General features: G+C 45.7%; 1 protein-coding gene and 1 long non-coding RNA gene across 6 annotated transcripts in view; one reads left to right on the plus strand and one right to left on the minus strand.

Annotated features, from left to right (window-relative positions):
* Window positions 1-12,335, minus strand: part of LOC129386154 (uncharacterized) — a 209,086-nt gene extending 196,751 nt beyond the window's left edge. For all 3 annotated transcript variants that reach the window (XR_011893811.1, XR_008613617.2, XR_011893810.1), the window contains exon 1: window positions 12,004-12,335. This is a non-coding gene — a long non-coding RNA (uncharacterized lncRNA). The remainder of the gene's footprint in view (window positions 1-12,003) is intronic.
* The window catches only part of LOC126536612 (uncharacterized), a 126,867-nt gene that overhangs the window by 72,902 nt on the left and 40,144 nt on the right, over window positions 1-13,821 (plus strand). The gene's annotated exons all lie outside the window — the stretch shown is intronic.

A 13,821-nucleotide genomic window follows, 5' to 3' on the forward strand; every position in this document is an offset into this window, starting at 1 on the left:
CGCGCCTGTACGACGACACAAGAGCAAAGGTACGACACGAGCTGCGAAAACCACTTGAACACGGAACAAGCACTCTCGCTTTTACGAGCGATATCTGGACTTCGCGTGCCAACGAGGGTTTTCTAAGCCTCACGCGTCATTTTCTTACGGTGAAGTTCGACATAAAATGCTCACTTTGAACACGCGACATATGCCGGAGAGTCACACAGCTGTGAACTTTGCTGCGTCATTGGAACAGCTATGCACCGACTGGGATATACCAATCAACTGCGTGAAGTACGTCGTGACGGAGAGCGGTCGCCATATCCGAGCGGCTGCCAGGAGACTGTCTTAACTCCAGGGAGCCTGCTTTGCGCACAATCTGCACCTGGTGATCAGCAATGAAATGTCGTGTACTCCGGCAATCAACAGACTCTGCAAAAAGGCGAGATCGATTTGTAGGGCACTACAAACATAGCCCTGGTGCGCAGAAAAGACTGAACGATCTGCAGACATAGATAGCTGAACAAATACATGCTCCCTGTTGTACAGGATGTTAACACAAGTTGGAACAGTCAGTACCCAATGCTCTCAAGGCTCCTTGAACTCTAAGAGTCCATTACACTTCAGCTCACCACTTCGGATACCAGCGTGGATACCTTTAACTTTGCAGAGTGGAGGGATACAGTGGAGTTTGTCGAGACATTGATGCCCTCATTCGACGCGACTGTTATCTTAAGTGCTGGAAAGTACCCCTCATTGTCATGTCAAATTCCAAATATTTTTGGAATGCTGCATTGCCTCGAAGGTTGCAAAGCGTTTGCTCAGGGTTTGCTAACAATCTCACAAAATGTATCAAGTCACATTTTGCTGAGTGCGAATTTGACGAAGTGGCCAACCTGGCCATGTTTCTTGATTCGCGCTTTAAGGACATAGTTCATCAGGCGTCCGTTCAAATGATCTGGCTGGAAGACATTGTTACAAGGGAGCTAGCGTAGAAACCAATGAGGAGTAAGGACACTGCCGTGCCAGCGTCGAGTTGTGTCCACTGGTGGTATCCACTGTATGGAAAGCTTTTGACGGTCTAGTGACGAACAAGGAGAACACACATTTGGCAACTGCCTCTGAGAGCGAAGTTACAGACTATACGGAAAAGCCTCTTGTCGAAAGGGGCCAGGATCCTTGTGAGTGGTGGCAGTCCATTGGCCCCTTCAAGTACCCGCTTTTACGTACACTCGCGCAGAAGTACTTGGCCATCTCTTCCACCTCAATTCCAAGCGAGACTCTTTTCGACCATTGGAAATGTCACAGTGAATACAGAGCGTTTACTTTCTGAACATGTTGAGCAGTAAATTTTCCTTCATGATAATCCTTAACAAGTGCATTATTACCTGTCATTTCCTGAGTGCATTATTTGTAATGAGTGTCTTTTTTACCTGCAGCAGCCTTGTAAAATTCAATATTATTTTTAAAAGGGTAATAAAGCTATTGTTACCACGTTTTGCAACTTTTTATTACTACACATATATTCGATATTCGATACGATATTCGAAGACAGTTTTTTGCCTTATTCGATCGTATTCGATACGTATTCGAAAATTTCAATATTCGCACACCCCTAAATAAAATACGATATGGAATGGCGCTCTGGCCCAGTGGGCGTTCCTGCATATGCAGAAGAAACGCAGAAACGGTTTCAAATGTACGACATCTCTCATTTATTTGTATTGATCGCTGTATGCAAAGACGTGTATATTGACACGCGTACTTATCTTTATTGGGTGAACCGAGGTCACCCAATAAAGATAAGTACGTGTGTCGTTCTTTATAATATCGAGCTGCTTTTCTCGCATTACCTTTACGAACCTAACAGAGCAGCTTATGAACTTGCCACACATAGGAGATAAGCCTCCTGCTCACTCACTCTGCAACAAAAGCAGCAGCATCATGAATTAGGACAGTTAAACAATAGCGTAAAAATCGCACCAAAACACAGCGCAGAGACTCCTTGTAGCTAGAGACAAGTCTCACGGAAAAGTACGATCAAAGCAAAAGTGAAGGACGGCAAGCCTCCGAGCCCGCTGGAGCAGCACTCAGGGCAGCAGTATTTTCTGCCGAGTGATCGCCAGTCGTGGAGGTAACGAACCGAGCCAACAACGAGGGCCGAGGAAACAAGAAGAGCGAAGGTGACGACGGCGAAAAGACGAAGGAGGACGAGACAAGACGCGAAATAAGACGTCTTCCGAGACAAACAGCGCCGGCTCAGCGCAAACAGTGTTCACCTCAGTGCTCGCCTCTTGCAAAGGCAGTGAAGGCCTCGCTGTCAGGCATCGTCTAGCTTGTGCGCCGAGAAGATCCCCGGAGCGTCAGATCCTCTGAGTCGAGAGGAATTCGCCGTAAACCGACTCGTCGAGCAAGGAGGTATAGTCGCGAGCAAAAAAAAAAGCAAGCGACCCAATTGTTTTGCGCATCCAATGTCACGGCTCTCAACTCTACACCTAGTGTGGACGACCGCTATGTTTTCCTTTGTGTTTTTTCTTTTTCTGCGTCAAGTGTTCGTGGTGTTCTTATAAACGCTAGGGCCTGCGTCCCCGTGCCATAAAATGGAGGCTTCTGAAAAGCAATCGACGACATCTGACGTATTACTTCCAGCAGTACGATTTTGTTCAACACCGATGAGGTGGTACGAAGTACCTGCATCTCTCGCATTTATCCGCCTGTTCGCCTCCTGGATTATTTCATTTTCTAGTCTCGCTACTGTTTTAGACGGCAGAACATTCAGAATAATTGTACTGTGCTGCAGCAAATATTGTTTGGCGCCCTTGCACGATTAACAATGGAGATAGGTATATGAAAAAGAAGGAAGCAAGAAGGAAGGCAGCAAAATTAATATGGCTGCGACGAAGCACAGAATACGGTGACAATGTGTGACACTGTCTAATTGCATATATCTGAATGCGAAGTAGTGCCTTCAATCGATTCAGTGAGTACTTCGGTTGTCAATAGCAACCTATAGCCATCTGCTTTCATAGTAAACTGGCCCGTGTGCCTACGGCGGTCGACAGCAATTTCCCCTGCATACTCAAATGAATACGGAAGCAGCAGAGATGAGCGATTGTCTTCATCGCAGCCACATAGTTCGAAAGCACGACTGCGAGTCATGCCAGTGGACGGGTGTGTGAATATATATGAATCTATGAGTTGCTTCATAGAACAGCTAATATATACGAAACCTGTATTTGCGCACAGCTGCATTGAGAAACTATAGAGCAATCAGACATCAATTTCTTTTTTTCGCTTCAGACTTCATCTGTGTGTCGCCATCCATCGGTTTCAGTCTGAGTGGAGGGCTAGCTGGTGTAATGCTCTTTTAGACGCCACAAAAAAGCAGTGCCTCCACATCGCTAGAGTGCTAGAATAGTTGACACCATGTCAGTTACGTTATACCGGACAAATGGAATGGCGTAATATGGTGTGAGTCTATGCGGCCCCGAGCGCGTCGATTGCTATATCGCTCACGCCGTGTGTTGCCTGCCGACCTATGAGTCAAACGAAGACGACAGGTATCGTCTGCTCTCTGAAGGCGACGCGATGTCGATGCGCACCGAGATTGTTCTATCGTTTATATTTCAAAGTGAAAGCACGCGCTCTTTGGGCCGTTGTCAGCAAGCGAGGCTTGCGCTCTATAATACGGTTTCCTGTAAAAAGTTTGTCCCTGTAGCACAGTTTCTATTTAAATTTAAAAGATTCAAGGTTCTTAACGGAGAACAGGACAATGTTTCGCACAACACACACCTTCCGAAGGCCAAAGTTACTTCAGAAGCACCATAAACCATCCGAAACTCGACTTGATGGCGCATGCTGCGACCTGGGATCTTTTGACCGAAACTGCACCTCACCAAACGTTTGCTTCCATCCGCCCACAGCGATCCGGCATGCAATATGCTGACACACAGTAGGCTTTTTTTTCTTTTCTGCTCTATTATTTGTTAAAAGTCAAGAAATGACATCTATTACCGTGTTCGGTCCTCCCACACGGCAATGACAATTTTAGGCGAGAGATCCCAGTGATGTTATTACAGTTTTTACCATACCAGCAGCATCTGAGGATTCTTCACACCCATTCCGAGATGTTTCTGTGGCTCTACCTTTGTTTCAAAGCATTTTCCCACAAGCTTGGGCCCCTGGGTAGTCCATGATCTAATGAGCTGCTGCGTGGAGGGAACAGCGTTGAAAACCAACCGTTGGAACAACTTGGGTCACTAAGCATGTGACACTCGGTGTGTGCCGCTGTTCACTAAACCTATTTGACGGCAACTTAGGTGATTGGGTAGGTAAGCCTTCAAAATTTCTCCAGTACAGGGCGGAATCGAACCCGCGTTATATATACTCAGACATTTTCTTCTGAATATACGGGGTGCTCTTTCTATTTTTTTTTTTTCATCATACAGAATATTACTATATCGTCTGTGGCAGCTGAATAGCGTAATTGTAGCCCTTAAGCTGAATTACTAAGCGCGGCGGACATTATTGGCATGAGAAGCCTAAATGCATAATTGGCTAATTAACAAAAAAATAACTAATTATCATTTAAATTATTTACTTTACAGCACATGGGAATTTACGAATGGCAGTCGGCAAGCTTGCAACGCATATCCAATTGGAACGAATTCAAAGAATCACACAGCTTTATTTTTTATATATATATATATATATACACCGTGAAACTTGCGGTAAAAAGGCACTACTGTTCCACTTACTTTTTTGACTAACTGCCGCTTTATGCATTGAAGCACAGAAGTAACTGAAACGCCCATGTATTTCGCCGCACACTTTCGGAATGAATATGTTGAAACTGGTGTCACGCTGAAAATTAGTTCCAAGTTGATACTCGCCTCGCGAACTCACAGGCTGTAATTCGTAATTTACAATAAATGCCGTAAAGTAATTAATTAGAAAGTTAATTAGTGCATACTTGTCAATTAATTGATCATGCATTTCGACTTCTCTCGTACAAGTAGTGTACGAGAAGTCGAAATGAGTAATCAAGCCTAATGACTACAATTATGTTATTTGCCCCCTTAATCCTTCCCCCTTGGAAGGTAGCCAACCGGAACTACCTCTGTTTAACCTCCCTGTCTTTCTATTCATCCTTTTCTCTCTTTCTCTCTCTCTCTCTCTCTCTCTCTTGCCATAAGCAATATTTAAATATTCTACATTGTCTAGAAAGAACGCCCGGTATAGTCAGACGCGCGTAACGTGCCGACTTCAAGGCGGCGACACTAGATGGCGCAGCGTGTCCAAAGGGATGCGCGAGAGAGGAGCCCGGCTACACACACATTTCATGCTACAAGCGTCTCGTCGGTGGCAATACGATGTTTCGCTAAATTGCTTCAATTCCAATCGCACTGTGGTCGACATGTTTTTAAGTATCGTTCCCCCCTGCTACGATACGCACATGTGAATTCCATGCTATACGATTTTTAGCTATAGTCATCATCCTTCAGTATACAGCAACGTGAGCAGATACGTACACACTTTCTAAATCATCTTTATATTATCCGCCGTGTCGAACACCAGCTCCTGGCGATAACGTGAGCTCGAGGCTCCGCTGAAGATTCTAATGATGGCCGAAGATAAGCGTTTCGGAATATGACAGGAAAACGTAAAATTGTATTTCTATGGTAGAGATCTTCTAGAGCAGAGTAGATTGACATTTAATAGTTCTACAACCACAAAGATGTCATTAGATGCATTCATGCACTTATATATTTCGCCGCCAACAGCATGCGTTCTAGCACCAGCACTTAATATAGATGATTGCAGAGAGCACCGCAATGTAATAAGCTTCTCCACAGTGACTCCAACACTTGGGCCTACAGCCCGCGATCATCAGAGACACAACAACGACTCGGGCGAGCAAGGTAACCCGTTCTCAGTGGTGGGCGCTACTTAGCTCGGTATACCGCTGAGGCTGCTAACGTACGCCGCGCGCTGCCAGCCCGCACCTGCCGAACGAACTCGACTTTCGTTCACCAGCGGAGGAAGCTCGTCAAGCATGCCGGCGGCGCTCGCTCATAACTCAGCGCGAAGCTTGTGCTTCTCGCACCAAGCGCGCAGGCGAAGCACTTCGATCGCTGCGGCGACTCCGCTGGGAGTGTAGAACCCATTCGTCTTGTTGATTACTCCAAAAAACCATAGCTATATAGACAGGCGAGTGGGAGGCCGTTTTCTCGCTACGTGGATTCGCACCTTCTCTCAGTTATTATTTTATTTTAACGCTCACAAATGAATCCGACTGGTCTCTCGCTGCGTATACACCTTTCATCACTAAGTCTGATGTCGTTCCTATACTTTCTTTTTTTATTGGAACGTTTCATTTGCTTCCTTTCTGGGTGATGTATTTTAGCGCCTGTCAGACATGATTAAGGCGCTGTGTGCCTGCGACGCGCGGGGAGTAGAACCTTACGCTACGGCCGTGGCCTCGCGGTAGCTCTGGTTCGTATCAGGGAGAATAGTAGCCGACGTCAAGAAATTGGGGCCAGTAGAAAGAGAGAGAAAACACTACCAGCTTTTGTTTTATTATTTCCTTCCTTTTTCTGTGAGAAACGAATTAAAATTTAATCGACTGTCGATTAAGCGAGCGCGAAGAGAGATTTGTCCCATTTATAAACATAATTATCTTGCTAATCAAGTAGAATAATGAAAAGTGGCACGTGTGTGTTCCTTTCCTTCTCGCATTCTCGTCTTCCATGCTGTCCTGGTTTTATCCTTTACATCAGTCTATTTTACGCTTATACAACACCCACAAAACTCAAAGAGAAGCCGGTGCGAGAGTATATACGACGCCGAATCCAGTAGCGCAACGGTGTCTGTCCTTTTCCGTCAACGTCGTCCGCGATCGAGCTGTGCACGGAGCGGTGACGATGAGTCACCTGCACGATGATTGCACGCTTGCAACCAATGTTTTGTCGGCATCCGCGTCTGTCGCTCACCTCCACCCCGTCCTGTTCAAGCGCGCGCACACACACGCACACAGGCGCACGCACACGCACACGCACACGCACACGCACACGCACACACGCACACGCACACGCACACGCACACGCACACGCACACACACACGCACACACACACACACACACACACACACACACACACACACAATCTCCCAGACTAAGCTGTTCATTCTTGAACACGGCACTCAAACATCGCGAACAAGCTACTCTTTGTCGGCCATTTCCCTTAGTTCACTGAGAAAAGGCGGCGATTTCCTCGCGCAAATCCCGTAGAAGCGCGCAGCTCCTGAAATGGCGCAATAAAGTTGATCACATTCAATACTGTCAGGATGCCCACCTATCGCGCCTCTTTACAAGCAAGTAGCCTCGTGTAAGGAATCGGTGTGAGCTCTAAGGTGTACCTTCCGGTGTTCGATGGCACCACATTGAAACAAAGGGGGCGACAACTACGTCTCGCACCATTTTACGCGTTTATCGTGTCTGTAAAACATGCATAAAAGTGCCGCGCGCCACCACGGTTGACTCAACGGGAGTGTGTGACCAACTTTCACTTTCATGCACTTATTCAAGAAGACGGAAAAGATTGCATCGAGGTTGCTTTCCCCTCGAGCAGCTCAAAAGCGGGCGTTTTGTGGAAGCTTGCGGAAACCACGAATGCGAGCCAATCCTACATTGGAGCCATATTTTTTTTTTTAATTCTAGGGGTTTCACGAACAAAAATTACGATTTGATTATGAAGGACGCCGTAGTATGGGTACTCCAGACTTCTACCAGTGGTTCTTTGACGTGCACCCAATGCAGGTTACGCGGTCGTTTTGGCATTTTACTCCTATTGAAATGCGGCCGCCGTGGCCGGTATTTGATACCGCGACCTCTTGCTTTATGGCAGCGCAGCGCCTTAGCCATTAAGCCACCACGGCGAGTAAGCCATAATGACAACGTTGTATTCGGTTTACGTTTTTCTGGTGTCGAATGCACTGTGTCAAATGTAATTTCTCAGCATGCATCACCGTCTTCTAAGCTTTTTTTCTCGGTATCCATTTCTCGCGAATCCGTCAGGACTCCAAATTTCATGAAAAGCCTCTGCTAGCCGCAAGTTCTTCCAAGCGTGTACCCATGTATTCAATAAAAGGATATGTGTTTTCGTCCTCCGGTTCGCTTAGGCTTCTGCGGGTCGCCGTTGCCCTCTTTCCCTTCTCGTTCTTACAGTCGGCGTAAACTTTTCATCACTCATATTTTTTTTTAAAAAAACGAGGTCTGGCGGACGAACAGAGTTATAGCCGCTTCCTAGCAAGCCACAAGACCCGCCCCTTTCCTCCCTTCCGCCGACGGTCTTTCTCTCAATGACAAACGATTCGCTGGAACTCAAATGACCCGGAGTATTTACGACGAAATGCTTCACGGGGTCATATATTTAGGGACGGGCCCGCAACGCCCCATGCTCTGGAGTTTTATTCCTGCATGCTCTAATAGTCGAGAACACCGCTTGCAAACTCAAACTTTTAGTTGCGCTCTTAATATAATACAGATGCGTAAAGTATTCACTTGCAGAAGAGCGGATACTGTTATCTCGAAATAGTATTTAAAAAACCGAGAGAATATAGAAAAATTCAAGGATACGCCAGCAAGATGTATTTATTATTCCTATCGCAAGAAGGTTGAACGTTTTCTGTACACTAAAAAAATTATGCTGCAGAACTTGAAAAAGTAGAAAGAACAGTATTAGCTTGTGCCAGATGAAGATTATTCCATTTTTATTGTCTAGGCACACAATTGTACGAGGTACCAATTACTTCAAACTGCACTCGCATTTACTTCGGAGCCCCTATTACCAGCAAACGCTAATCCCACGTCAACACTTTCTTACGTAAGTCAATATCTGGAACAGAGTTATTGATGACAGAGAGAGTTATTGATGACAGCGAATCGCTCCAGACGAACGTCAGTTGAACTTCTCTTTGCTCCTTGAATGAAGAGGCAGGATGTGTGTCGAGTGAGTTTCTCAACAACACTTTGCAATGTAGTGAAAGCTGTGTAAAGCATGGGTCCGGGACCTCAAAAAGGTGTAACACAATGCCAACGCATTTCTCTCGCATTTACTGCTAAATCACCACTATCTTTTTTTTTTTTTTTCATTTTGTGCAGTGTAGGGGCAAACGACTCTCAATATTATTCGCATTCGTATTCGAAAAAGAACTATTCGATATGTTCAAATACCTGAAGCTAACCAAATATTTCCGAACAACCTACTGTGTAGCTACTGTTTCTTATCTACTAAACAAAGTATAACAAGTTATCAGATGTGAAACGACGACAAAGCTTAAGGAAGCAATTCACGTACAAAATGGGTATGGCAACCTTTGTTTTCGGCTTCGCGGAGTAAGCCTAGATGATAACCTTGATTTTTTGCTAGTAGTCTGTCCTTAGTGCTTTTGAAGCCTAGTCATGTAGCAGTTTGATTTGTTTGCATTGCAATGGCCAGTTTACAGTGGTTTACGGCGCAAAATTCCTCTAGCAGCTTTCTTTTCCACAACTTCCGTTTTTCTTTCGGACACAATTCATTCACTGCTTTCAGAAAGCTATAGTCCTTCAGGCTACAGCAGCCATTTATTCATGCAAAGCTTGCTTGCAACAAAATCTATGAATATGTCGAGAGGTTATTTGTGCAGTATCTTTTATTAAAATTAGTGATCCTGTGCACTACATTACACAGGTGTCGTACCTAATCACACCAAAAAGAAACATTCCTGCTGTAAATATAAGCGTTGGACTATGCTATATCCGATATATACTATTCGTATTCGATTAGTACATGGAAGAGGTGATATTCGCCCATCTCAAAGATCAGAGTGCGCTACTGTTGTTTATTAAATATATTGAACATGAAAGGAGGGGTCACCGAAGAGCTAGCTATCCCACAAACACCAAGATCCCATTGTCGACGGAATGGGAACAAAAATATTACAGAAACTCTGAGAATTGTTTACTAATGCGTAAACATTCGTTGGCTCGGTTGCTACTTCGCTTTTGCTTACTTATACAGCTAGCTTATGCATGTCTACCCATAGCTTTCCCACAGCGAAAGAATGCTTACGCATTAGTAGACAATTTCCAGAATTCGTATAGCATTTTTGTTGCTTATCATCTCTAGCCTGCTTAGATCATATCATAACGTTCCAAGCAGAATTGAAATCAATGCAATCGTGGGATTGCAATCTTCTTTTGTTGCCTTCTGTGCAAATTTTTATTCGGAAACAGACAAAGCTGCTTGTTCTTAATCTGCCCGTCATCTTCATTTTTTTCTCTTCTGTGCTCGTTCGAGCGTACAGAGTACTAGTCTATGGGTACTGTAGTATGAAGTGTACTTTAGAATCTAGAGTCTGAAGACATCTGGGGTAGACTTAATCGATCACAATAGCCTGTCTGGAAGTTGGGATATCTTTGTCGGTTGCAAGGTTGCGGTAACCCATGAACTTGACAAGCTAGCTATTTTCTTTAGTGCGCATGCGCGCACTCTTTCTATCACACCTTCCCTCTCCCCTTACCTTTTCTTTATATTTCCGAGCGTGAATAAACCCGGCGTTCTTCGGCTGGCACGACTGTCCCGTTCATTACGACAGGGGTCTTGCCTCCAGCCGTCAACCATCGTAACAAAGGTGAAGTTTGAAGGCCTCTTCTAGGTGTTCCGAGAACCAGCTGCTTATACGCATAGAATGTCACAATGCGGCATGGATAATATTGGACTGTAGGAAACTACGGAAATGAAGAGAAGCCTCTTCGACTTTGACTTGAACCGGATGTGATGTAAACTAGGGCCAAAGCAACTCTCACTCCCTTGAATGTAACGTGACTCACACAGACGTCTCCTACGCGAGACCGAGCGACAGTATCCTCTTCAAACTTCAGCTACACTGGGCTCACGCTAAGGAGGATGATCGACTCGTTCTTGTAAATTGCAACTCCGCTGCTTCTTTGCTGCTGTTGTCTGTTGTTGTGTGTAATGCACTGAAATCCTTAGATTGGAACTGGTTCGTAAACCCAAGTTTCCGAAAAAGCCGAGACAGTTTAAGGAACACGTCTCGACACATATCCTACCTCCTCAAAGCGATCGTATCAACTGAGCCGAAACGCCGTCACAGCGGTTTTTTTTTTCTTTTTCTTTGCCACACCACAGCTATTTTTGTTTTCATTTTTTATGTTCCTTTCTTCTTTTTTTATTGTCACAACCTTGACGCGACGATGGCGACGTCACTCGTTCCCTCTCGTTTCTTTTTTTCTAAGGCCACCGATCCCCTACTATTACACTATTACAACGATTACATGAGTCAGCTTCAAAAATTATGCATTTATTTTTGCAGACATAAGGCTTCGCGGGATGGACAGATTTTGCAGGGGTACTCGCCAAAGAATGCTTACGCATTAAAGGACAAAGCTAAAGGTCAAAGGATAAGGCGCCCGATGTTAGGACAAGGCTAAACAGCACTAGCGGAGACGCAAGTAACAAGTTCAAATCCCACCCGAGTGCATATATTTTTAACGCTACCAATCATCTACTATTACAGTATTATAACTATTATATGTGTTAACTTGACCAACCATGCGTTTATTTTGCAAATGCAAGGCGTCAGAGGACGGACAGATTTTGTTGGGATACTCGCCAAAGAATGCATAGGCAATATGCATTCTTGTGGCATTTGAAGGCTTACGTGCTGCGGCAGAGCACTCGGGAACGACAGCCCTCCACTTCTCCCGCGGTCACGTAGACCTAAGTTGTGCCTAAAGTACATAAAGCATTAACCAACTGCCGTAGACTGAAATTATTTGGTAAACGTGAAAGGCTTGGCTTCCGGCCGCACCATGCCTCGACCAGCGCTCTTCTTCACTTAAGCCCGCCAGAATGTGGGCATATCGCGTTTCCAAGACACGTGGTACAAGAAAGAAAGAAAAAGTTGGAAAATGAATGGCGACGAGGCCAAAAAATAAAGAAGGAAGCTCTCGTGCTTACTTGGAAAGTTGCCTTAAACATCGTCGTGATCCATCATTTGCGGAACGCAGGGAGAAGTGAGCGATGGGGGAGGATGAAGCTGGAGCATCCGTTCGGACAGCACCGCGAAAGACTTCGAACAGACACCTAGGGGAGGAAAAGCCGGCACACAGTCGACAGATCACGCAGAAACGAACAGCCCCAGAACACTGAAGGTAACGCTTGCCGCCTAAGCAGCGTTGCGGTGATGCTTTCTGCGCTATCTGTCGCGGGTTTGAAGATCCCCGGGATGGGTTTCTATAGGCCAGAATTTTCAGCGCTTCTAGCGAGCAGCCATCTGTCGCCGTAGGCTGCGGGAACTGGCGGAAAGAACAAAAGAACGACAGCGATAACGCTCAGTCTGTTCTTATCATATGCTTGCTGCCAGAGTTAACTCCTCGTGGCTTTGCCATTAGTTGCCTCTTCATCCTCGCGACAGAAATCGAGAATGCGTGCGTTTGCTCTAACGGGTGCGCGAGATAGAAGGATTCTGGTCTACATCAGGCATCACCCGGGCGGTCTTGCCTTTTGTTATTCCGTGTGGAAGTGCCAAATCACTGCGACAGTACCGTACTCTCAGAAAACTTGGCGAACGTTGAGACTTGCTCCCGAAGAGCACTTCTCGAGAGTGCGCAAACGGGGGGCTGCGCTTCGAAGTGCGGTGGCGCGGTTTCGCCTCCACGTGTCTCTGGGAGCAGCAAGTTTGCTTTGAGCATGTGCTCTCTTGTGAGTGTACCGCTCCTTGTTAGCAAAGACTTCGTTCGGCTCGAGACAAATGAAGTCGCGAAACCACGAAACAAAGCCACGAAGCCACGAAACAAGGCCTTATCTCACACTTGCCGCAGCGAGATTGTTTTTTTGATGAGAGAGACAAAAGGGACGGAAGGACAAGGAGGTTAACCAGTGAAAGAAGGAACAAATGAAAAAAAAAATAAAATTATTTGTCAAGTGCTCGCGACCGCGCTTGAGAAACTAGATGGTAGCCCCTTCACAGAGGGAAAGGTTCTAGGACACTGGTCCGGACGGGTTTCGGCACTCAAGGCCATAAGGGCTCTGCTCAAGTTCTTAAGGGCTTGTGAATTGTACGACCGAATTCGAAAGTTCTGGCGCATAGCATCTCGTTATGGTGTAGTTTTGGTTAAAGCGCGCGCTTAGATTAGACGGCTAGAAGAGGCGGTAGATATTCACGCTCGAGCAGCACACCGCACCGCCCTTCTGCCGCGCGCATGCGGTCGTGCGAAAACTTCCACTTGTCGCACACTATGGTGCACAAATTTCGGCTTACCCTGGGCCCGCATATGCAGTGTAAACTGAAATTTGTGTATCATTGTGCGACATGTGCAATTTTTCGCACGACCGCACGCGTGCGTCAGGTGGATGGTACGGCGTGCGGCTCGAGCGTAAATCGGTCCTTGTCGTGTGAAATTTCGCGCTCGAATGCAGGCTTATGCTATTTAGCGGCCTCTTGTAGATAGTACGCATTTTAATGCATACCATTATGATAAGCGTACTGGAGTTTCCGTGTGCTTCGATAAATGAAGGTTAAGGAATCAGGTAGTCTACCCTTCTCAACGTACTTAATTTAGTTTCATTTTAATTTTTGCATGAAAATATAACAGGGCTTCTTGAACTAGAAGTACAGGTTCATATGATAATTTTACTTGTAATATAATGGTGCAAGTTATTTTGTCATCATCATCATCATCAGCAGCAGCAGCATCATCATCATCATCAGCCTTGCTGCGCCCACTGCAGGGCACAGGCCTCTCCCACACTTCTTCAACTACCCCGGTCATGTGC

Source organism: Dermacentor andersoni, chromosome 4 (assembly GCF_023375885.2).
Source record: "Dermacentor andersoni chromosome 4, qqDerAnde1_hic_scaffold, whole genome shotgun sequence".
Lineage (NCBI taxonomy): Eukaryota > Metazoa > Arthropoda > Arachnida > Ixodida > Ixodidae > Dermacentor > Dermacentor andersoni.